Below are 8,882 nucleotides of genomic sequence, written 5' to 3'. Positions count from 1 at the left end.
CAAAATGGACATCATCCAGAACCACAGGAAGACTGGCTGAGTGGAAATTCTACAACTAGAAGGAAAGAGAAAAGCACACTGAGACCGCAGAGAAGCTACAGAAGTAAAGTGCAGAGGTACGGAGACATGCACATGGAGAGGGCTGGCAACTGAATACATGGCTGGCTTTTTCAATCAGGAGGGAGACACAAGCTCCTGACTGCTCTGAACTCCAGTACTTGGTGAGACTCTGGGGACCCACTCACATGGGGAGAAACTGGACTGTCTGGAAACGGGTGGAACTCAAGGGAGGTTTTCTCTCAGAGGTGGTTGCAACAATTACCATGAGACACTGAGGCCTGGGATCCTCTTGGGGCAGGGCTGATGGGAAGCCATTGCTGTTTGCTCTACCCTGAGACTCCACCCCATCCATTGCATATGAATGGCCTGGTCCTTTTAAATCTAAACTTATCTATCAAACTGCAGCTGAGTCAGAGAGACCCAGAACATTCAAAAGAAGGCCCAAGGCCCCACAGAAGCTTGCATTGCTTCACAGCTGGGCCTCATAGCAACTCTAAACCCAAACAAAGAAGAAGAATCTGTAGGTCTCTCTGTAGCTCCTGCTGGGTGGCCTCTGGCAGAGGCTAAATTAGCACCTCCTTGGAGATACAAAAGCTAGTGAACCCAGGGGTCAGAGTAGGACCATTCAGATTACAACTCCTCAGATCCATAAGGGACACACTCAGGGGGCAGACTCAGTTAGCACCAAAGCCCCACTGAGACAAGTCTCGCCTCATAAGGGTGTCTTCAGCACAGAAGTTCTCCTATTATAGATACAGTTGATCCTCATAGCCAATTGGCCTGGGTCAATTCCTCCCAGTGATACCAACAACAATCAAGACTTAACTACAACAAGACTGTGCACACAGCCTAAAAAGGGGTGCACCAAGAGTGTCCACCTTAGGTAATTGAAGAGGCTGAGCCACTGGACCCTATAGGACACCTAACACACAAAGCCACTTTATCAACTCAGGAAGCAGCCAAAATGTGGAGACAAAGAAACAGGTCACAAATGAAAGAAATGGAGGAAAGCAAATGATTGGATATAGAGTTCAAAATCACGGTTATAAGGTTACTCAAAAATCTTCTAGATAAGGCCGATAAATTTAGCGAAACCCTTCATGATATGAAAAAGGACCAACTAGAAATAAAGCATAAACTGACTGAAACAAATAATAATATACAGAGATCCAACAGCAGACTAGAGGATCCCAAGAATAAGTCAAAGATTTGAAATACAAAGAAGCAAAAAACACTCATCCAGGAAAGCAAAAAGAAAAGAGAATTAAAAAATATGAAGATAGTGTAAGGAATCTCTGGGACAACTTCAAATGCACCAACATAAGAATTATGGGGGTGCCAGAAGAAGAGAGAGAGCAAGATATGAAAACCTGTTTGAAGAAATAATGACTGAAAACTTCCCCCACCTGGTGAAAGAAATAGACTTACAAGTCCAGGAAGCACACGGAACCCCAAACAAGAGAAATCCAAAGAGGACCACACCAAGACACATCACAATTAAAATGCCAAGAGCAAAAGACAAAGAGAGAATCTTAAAAGCAGCAAGAGAAAAACAGTTACCTACAAGGGAACACCCGTATGATTGTCAGCTGATTTCTCAACAGAAATATGCAGGCCAAGAAATATTCAAGGTGATGAATAGCAAGAACCTACAACCAAGATGACTCTACCCAGCAAAGCTATCATTCAGAAATGAAGGTAAGATAAAGAGCTTCACAGATAAGAAAAAGCTAAAAAGAGTTCATCACTGCCAAACTAGTATTATATGAAATGCTGAAAGGTATTCTGTAAGAAGTGGAAGAAGAAGTAAAATAAAAAATATGAACAACAGCCTAAACTGGTTTGGCTCAGTGGTAGAGCATCTGTCTGCAGACTGAAAGGTCCCAGGTTCGATTCTGGTCAAGGGCATGTACATTGGTTGCAGGCACATCCCCAGTAGGGGGTGTGCAAGAGGCAGCTGGTCAATGTTTCTCTCTCATCGATATTTCTAGCTCTCTATCCCTCTCTCCTCCTCTCTGTAAAAAAAAAAAAAAAAAAAAAAAAAAAAAAAAAAAAAAAAAAAAGAACAACAAATACATATCTATCAACAAGTGAATCTAAAAATCAAGTGAATTAAAAATCTGATTAACAGAATAAGCTGGTGAATATAATAGAATCAGAGCCTAGAAAGGGAGTGGACTGACAATTCTCGGGGGAAAGGGGTGTGGGGGTGTGGAAGAGACTGGACAAAAATCAAACACCTATGGATGAGGACAGTGGGGTGAACGAGGGGGAGTAGGAGCATGGGGTGGGGTGGTAACCGGGTGGAGGGGAGCTATGGGGATAAAAAAGCCATAGATATCTGGGTGTTAATTTTGTATCCTACTACATTGCCAAATTTATTTATTAAGTCTAATAGCTTTTGATGGAGTCTTTGGAGTTTTCTATGTATAGTATCATGTCACTTGTGAATAAGGACAGTTTTTACTTCTTTTTTTTTTCCAATTTGGATACCTTTTATTTCTTCTTCTTGTCTGATTGCTATGTCTAGCACTTCTAATACTATATCAAACAGGAGTGAAAGTGGGCACCTCTGTCTTGTTCCCATTCTCAGGGGAAATGAGTTTAGTTTTTGCCCATTGAGGTTGGTCACATAAGACTTTTATTATGTTGAGGTATGATCCCTCTATTCCCACTTTTCAGCAGGTTTTATTTGGGTGGTAGATTCATAGGTACTTGTCACATTATTAAATAAATAAATAGACCATTGATGGTGCAATTGAGAGAGTGCATCATGAATCATTGTGTACTTGGAGTTTTACAATAGAAAGGTAGAAATAAATCAATGAAGGAGGGAAGGAAAGAAAGGAGAGGTGGGATGGACAACTAGGGGTGAGGGAATACAAAGACTGAGATTAGATATCATTGTTATGAGATTTCCTTTTAGCAGCACTTGGCTATCAGAGACAGGGTAGGAACTGGGTTCATCCAGGGCTGGCAATTGTTCAGCGTTTGCAGTGGGAGGCCCACAGCATGAGGCATAGTGGATTGCAGCTGAGACCAAATCTGTGCTGACAACCCCTGGAGCTGGGGCAGTCTGGCTGTGGAGCAGCCAAAACAGGACTTTTGAGAGACTATCTCTGGTGATTGGGGTGTTGTTGTGGGTTTGGAACGCATTATTGGGGAGATTGCCACTGGGCACTCCCTCAGAGAAGGGGTGGGGCATGGAGTGAGTCACAGAAGGCTTGAGGAAGTAGGCGGAATTGAGGATCTGAGCCAGGAAGGGGCTGAGCCTTCCACAGGGACACAGAGTGGAGAGGGTGAAGAACATCAGCTTGGTTCAGATCCCACGTCTTCCACTTTTGGTTGTGACTTTGGGCAAGTTCTTTATTCATCTGCTCCAAGGCTCATTTCCCTGATTGCAAGTTGAGTAACTCTTACCTCAGAGTCTTCCTAAAAATTAAATAAGATAATATATGTCAAAGATATGGTATCTTAAGAACTCAAACGTTGGCTCTAAAACAATCAATCTGCTTAGCAAATGAGTCCAAAAGCAGACCCATCCTTAGAGAGAAGCTGAATCTGAGTGGCAGGAGCGCACAAGGGAGGGCAATCTGGAAGCTGAAAGGGAGAGCAGCCAGACAGACACTGTAAAGCTGGAAGCATTGCTTATTTACCACCCTGCTGGAATACTACAGGGGTACTCACTCTTCCACATTTGTTCTTGCTCAAAAGCAAAAAAGAGCATATGTAGTGATGAAATGTACAAATAACCTTACTGCACCAGAACCCAGTCTCATCTGAATACTATGGATTGGAGGGTTTTTCATTACACAGGCCACATGATATGATGACTGTGCAACCCTCCCCATTCATTTTTGTGTTTGCTCAAGGCTAGCTTCCTTCCACTTAAAAAAAAAAAAGCAGTCATCCCGGGAGAAATAAATCTCTCCGTTGCTTTTATGGCATTCTTGGGATCTGGAATCAGTACTTTGTGAAGTTGTCTGTCTTGGATTACCTGTATTGTCTTTTTTCCCACTTAGGTGTCTTTGGCAAAGGGGCAGGGGGTGTTGGTGGGGGGGAGAGGAGAGGGAGTGAGATATAGTTTTTTACTTTGTTTTTCTTGCTCTGTCATCTAAGTAAAGCTCCTTTTCAAACTGTTAGCCTGTGTGAAGACATCACTGCGAAAAAAAGGAATGAGAAAAGTTGTCTCTGTAATTGATCTGGAAACTCTCAGTTTCCAAGTACTATATTGGCCAGAGCAGTGAGAATAAAGGGACAGAAATCTCATAAAGATGAAAATATAGCCGTAAAAGGCCACTTGTGCAGCTGTTTTCTCCTGCCATGACTGTCTGATTCAACTCCTCTTTTCCTCCTTCTGGCTTTACATGGACCATGGGTTGGGATTTTCCCCTTGGGGTGGGGGGTTGGGGGGGGGTGGCTGATAGGAGTGTGGCTGATGAGAGTAGAACTTGGGAGCTGGAGTAGAACTAGAGAACTGAGACAACAGCCTAAGGTTGGCTTTTGTCACAGTTTGCTCATTTCCTTCTTAACAGGACTAACAGGCTGTATTACCTTTCCATTCAGGTATGAAAGCTTATGAATTCTTTCATTGTATTTGCTTACGACCACAGCCCCAAAGTTATCTAGCTACAGTTGCCTACTCTCAGTGTTCCAGGTGTGATGACTTAGCCTCCGCGTTTTGAAGATATCACCTTTGCTGCTTAGTCCCTTCCATGTGGCTTACCACCGCCACGGTTCCAGAAAAATATGATGGTGAGCCATCTGGGTGAAAATCCAGCGAGAAAGTGGAGCCAGAGAGGTTGGAGGACAATGATTTCCTTCACTCTGATCCCCTGTCTTCCTTTGGAAATGAAATATCCTCCCCTCCTTTATAAAAGAGAAAGAGGGAAAGAAAGAGAAAGCCAGTCAAACTGGTATTGCCAAGGCATTTTTTTTTATTCCCAACAACTTCATTGCTGCCTCCTAGTGAAAGTTTTAGAATTGAAAAAAGACCATTGACTGGGGAGGATTTGGGGATTGGGTGGAAGAAACTGAATTTGCACAGACTCACAAACTCTTTCTGAGATTGTCTCTGTCAGTTTCTGATTGGATATATTTGTGAGCACAGGTGTATTACTGAGGCCACAAGGAAAATACAGAACCCACGCAGATTCTACTGATCAAGGTACACTTTTCTGTGGGAGCTCACAATCAAGAGTTGCCAAAAAAAAAAAAGCCCAACAAACTTATAGTTCCCTTTCAATTTATTTTTCTTTTACTATTCACTCACACAGGGTATTCTCTTTCCCATATCTTGGTATTTTTCACCTTTAGGTAAAAAAAAAAAAATGTATAAGAACAGAAGTATAATATTACATTTATTCAAACGTAAAATGCGTGGAAATCTATTTTGGTACATAAAAAAGAGAAGGCATGGAACTTACTTTGTGGAAAGCTCAACCAGACTCAGGCAAGAGGCGTGAGGTTGGTTCATAACAGCAGTGCCTGCTGCCTTCCTTTCATGCACAGCTTCCTGTGAGGACCTTGCCTTGGTTGGCAAGAGTTTAGGCCAAGAATATTGATCCCCTAAAAACTGAAATCAAAAAACAAATCTCTTCTGTTTTGAAATGTGTGCAATTTTATTTGGTGAACAGACAAACAAGCAGACCAACAGCCATTTTCTTTTTAGGTATGAAAAGCACCTCTGTTTTGCACAGGTTAACATTCTTGGACTTAAGAACTTTGAAATTGTTGTTTATTTAATATTATTAAACAGGCGACATTGCACAATTTACAAAACTACCAAGGAAGCATGTGTGTTTTATTTTTATACAATATTGCACAGATAAGCATACATTTCAATCACATATACAAACCTTTCTTTCCATTGTAATAATGCATTGCAATATATTTTTTTAACTTACACTTGAAAGGAGTATATTATCATTAAACTAACCAATATAAAACATCTTTTCTCAATCCTTACCTTTTGTATATGTCAAGATAATTTGTATGATTAGACTCGACTGTGTTCACAATGTTTAGTGACTAACAGTGTTTCATATCTTGCATCCCCATGCACATGTTCTTTGTATGACAGTGGATCATATTTTGTCTCAAAACTACTCTGCAAGTTAGTAGGTTACAAGCTCAGAGCGGATAATTTGGTAGTTTATCATCACAAAACAGTATATTGAATATCCTAGTCAGTGTAATTACACCTTCTAGTGTTTTAATGTTGCTCCACCGAGTCTGTGAATGACAGTGTCTTTAGAGAGCCTGTTGAGGAATACGGTTCTAGAGAAATCATCCCAATTGTTGTAGCAATACAAGGGCATAGCTAATACAAAGTAATCATTTGTAAATGTGGTAGCTTAAGAAAAATAGACTCCTACACATTCCACTGCTGATTTCCATTTCTACATGAAAGCAACAACCTCCATTCTATGTATACCAATGAGCAATAAAACAAGCCCACCTCTAAAATGAACAGCTTCAAGTCCGTCATTTCAATCAATGCTCCGGGTCTGTGTTTGTTTGTGTGTGAGTGGAACATATATCACAGGGAAGACGGGAAGAGTTAATCACTTACAGAACTTCTCACTGGCTGGCACACACCACACGGCCAGGTAAAAGCCACACTGCCAGAGAAAGAAGGCAAGCAAGTTCTCCCTGAAGGGCAGGACAACTTATGAATGAAACTCCCAGACTGATCATGTTATAAGCATGCTGCAGTGTACCGAGAAGTGAGAAAAATATGCAAACAAAATCATGCTGTTTGATTTTCGCATCATGTCAACTATAAAAAAAAAACTGCTCTTAAGAAAAGTGTGTTTAACAACACAGAAATATCCCAGAATGTCGAGATGGGCGTGTTTTACTTTTTTTTCTTTTATAGAGAAACATTCTCTATTTCCTTTTTATTTTGAACGCCTTCACCCACACTCTGCATTTAAGTGAGATACTGTAAGCTAACCGTACCTTAAAGAGATCAGCATATAGATGGCTCTGACGACCAGAATCTACACAAAATAAAACACCCAGAATTTTTTAAAAGACGAGCAGTCAGCCAAGAATGCCTAAAAGGTTGCCAAGAGCATGCTCAGTCCCTCCTCAGTTATTTTTTACATTTCTACCTCTGACTGCGTGCATCACCGGTGCAAGAAAATGCGAGAACCATCTGTTCCACGTAACATCTGAGCATCCAAGGCAAACGAGCACGTTCTTGCTAGGAAAAGTCTCCCAAATGTTCTAGGGTGCCTCCATGAGACTCTCCCCGTGAGCTCCTCCTTTCTCTGGGCAGAGGCTCCCAGAGCCTACCCCGTGCTGCTCCGGCGGGCTAGGGTAGCAGGGATGACTCCGGGGGTGGCCAACTGCCAAACAGCTCGAAGACTCCGCGGTGCATCCCGGCTCTCCTCTCCACTCGCCCAACACAACTCCCAAGTGAGCGAAAAGGGGTGGGAGGAGGAGTAAGGAGGAGGGAGGAGGAGGAGGGAGAGGCAAAAGGGATCCAGTTTAATGCGAGGTCCTGGGGGTGAGGGAGCGGGAGGAGGCTCCTCTGGTCCCTCCTCCCTCCCGGAGTCCTGGGCTCCACCTCCTCCACATGCCCCCAAATATACACACTCCGGGCCGCGGCCGGACATGCACAGCCAGCGCCGGCTCCGGGCGCGAGCGCACGCAGGTAGCCGCCCTCCCCTGAGCTGGTGCGCGGCGCTCCCGCCGCCTCGGGAGCCGCGGGGCGGAGCGGCGGCCGCGGCCGGGAAAGGCCGGGAAGGGCCGAGAAGGGACCCGCTGCGCCGCGGCAATCAGGGAAGCGGGAACGGCCCCGGCGCGGATCTGCGAACGGAGGTGACGGCGCGGTTTCCTTAAATCCCCGCCTCCAGCACCTCGGCTCCGCGCCCGCCGGCTTCTGGCCAGAGAACCCCGGAAAGAGGGGCCCCGGGTCGGGGCGCACAGGCGGGAGCGCACCGCGGGGCCAGCGCGCCGGCGCAGGGAACTTGGGCGAAGTTAGTTGCAAGTGCCCGGCGGAGACCCAGTCGGAGAACCAGGCGGGGACCCAGGCGGAGACCCGGAGGAGACCCCGGCGGAGACCCGGAGGAGCGAGGTGGGGACGCGGCGGGGGCCGGGGCAGCGCCGCCTGCCTCGCTCGGCGCTCTTTCTCCCCGATCCCAAGTTCGGCCGGCGCGCCCGGCGGGGCCCGGAGCTAGCGGAGCCGGCATGGCCCCCGGTACTGTTGTGAGACGCGGCGCCTCGACTACTCCGGAGGGTTTCCTCTGAGGCCCGGGGACCCCAGCCTCGATCAAGCTACATCCAACCTCCTTCTCCGACCCGCAGCCGCTGGAGAGGAAGACCCGCGAGGCAGGTGCCGGGGGCGCAGACCAGTGCCCCCCTTCCACAAAACCCAGCCTTTTGGGGGGTAGGGGGGAGAAGTTGGGGGACTCCATCAGCTCGCCCTGCCCGGAGTCAGGAAGACTGGCTGGAGCTGTTGCGGTACTGGGGTTGATATCCATTGCTGCACCCGGACCCTCCTCCGCCTCCCCCTCCTCTCCCTCCTCCGGGGCCACCTCTGCTCCTCCTCCCCCACCCCCATCTGCTACTGTCAAATGAGAAAGTCACCGAGATCCCAAGCACTCCAGCCGCCGAGAGCCCCCTTTGGCACTTGGCAGCGATCGGCGATCTCTCTCGGCTCAACTTGGCGGAACCTCCGCGACGCAACTTCTTTCCGGGAGGCTGTGCATTTCCGAGAGAAAAGGCTGAGCTCCGCCGGGCAGAGACTGACTACCTGCGGGGAGTTTGCAAGAACACGCCAGCGGAGAGGAAGGACACACAGAAAGCACAGA

General features: G+C 46.2%; 1 long non-coding RNA gene across 1 annotated transcript; it reads left to right on the top strand.

The window, feature by feature from the left end:
• Positions 1-3,351: 3,351 nt before the first annotated feature.
• Positions 3,352-5,266, top strand: LOC118729686. The gene is made up of 3 exons (XR_004991247.1): positions 3,352-3,464; positions 3,525-3,529; positions 4,710-5,266. It is a non-coding gene; the product is annotated as an uncharacterized LOC118729686 (long non-coding RNA).
• Positions 5,267-8,882: the final 3,616 nt, after the last annotated feature.

This window comes from Pipistrellus kuhlii, unplaced genomic scaffold (assembly GCF_014108245.1).
Source record: "Pipistrellus kuhlii isolate mPipKuh1 unplaced genomic scaffold, mPipKuh1.p scaffold_m20_p_3, whole genome shotgun sequence".
Lineage (NCBI taxonomy): Eukaryota > Metazoa > Chordata > Mammalia > Chiroptera > Vespertilionidae > Pipistrellus > Pipistrellus kuhlii.
The sequence above is the reverse complement of the archived record's forward strand: the minus strand, read 5'-3'. Positions and strand labels throughout refer to the sequence as shown.